This window comes from Hevea brasiliensis, unplaced genomic scaffold (genome assembly GCF_030052815.1).
Source record: "Hevea brasiliensis isolate MT/VB/25A 57/8 unplaced genomic scaffold, ASM3005281v1 Scaf138, whole genome shotgun sequence".
NCBI classification, from domain to species: domain Eukaryota; kingdom Viridiplantae; phylum Streptophyta; class Magnoliopsida; order Malpighiales; family Euphorbiaceae; genus Hevea; species Hevea brasiliensis.
The window spans coordinates 102,570-103,340 of record NW_026614628.1 but is presented as its reverse complement, the minus strand read 5'-3'; positions in this window follow the sequence as shown (position 1 = coordinate 103,340).

Genomic DNA, 771 nt, shown 5'->3' with positions numbered 1-771 from the left:
GCCTATCATGTTTGTTATATGGCATGAGACTCACCATTCCATCTTATTTATATCTCATATAAATAACTTGGGAACAAACATGAATACAATCTTTCTGGATAAGTCATGTCCTTATTATGAAGTATCCTTGATTGTGAACCTATTTATGATACTTTGTGCTAGAAATATTGTCACTCATATTCTTAACAACTTAAGAATAATATTTCTAACAAAATATCAATGGACCTTTTCTATTACACATAAATATCTTATGTAAACGGAAAAGTGGAAATGCCTTAATAAAATTATGTATAAGATACATACTAAATGATATGCTCTAGGGCATACTACTAACAAAGGGGAACCTCTTGGGTGGCAGCACCAAAGAGAATGGCTGCTGGTTGTATTGTTTTCTTTTCATAACAACACTTATATACTAGGTCAACACATTGAACCCTTGCCACATGTCACCCTCTGATTGGTTCTAGGTTTAATTGACCCAATCACATTATGCCAAGTGTCAAACCTATATTTAATCTTAATTTTAATCATCTTACATGATTAAAAGACATTTGGAAAGCTTATGTATAATGTCATGTGTCACCATCTCATGGTGCCACATGTCACCCTGTGAAATGACCAAAATGTCCCTGTGTCTTAATTTTGAGTTCTTAACCCAAAATAATTTTTCTTCTTTTAATCAATTTATATCAAGTATAAATTAATTAATTATTCTTTATTAAATAATTTCTCATTAATTAAATTCATATTTAAACACTTTAAATATAAATT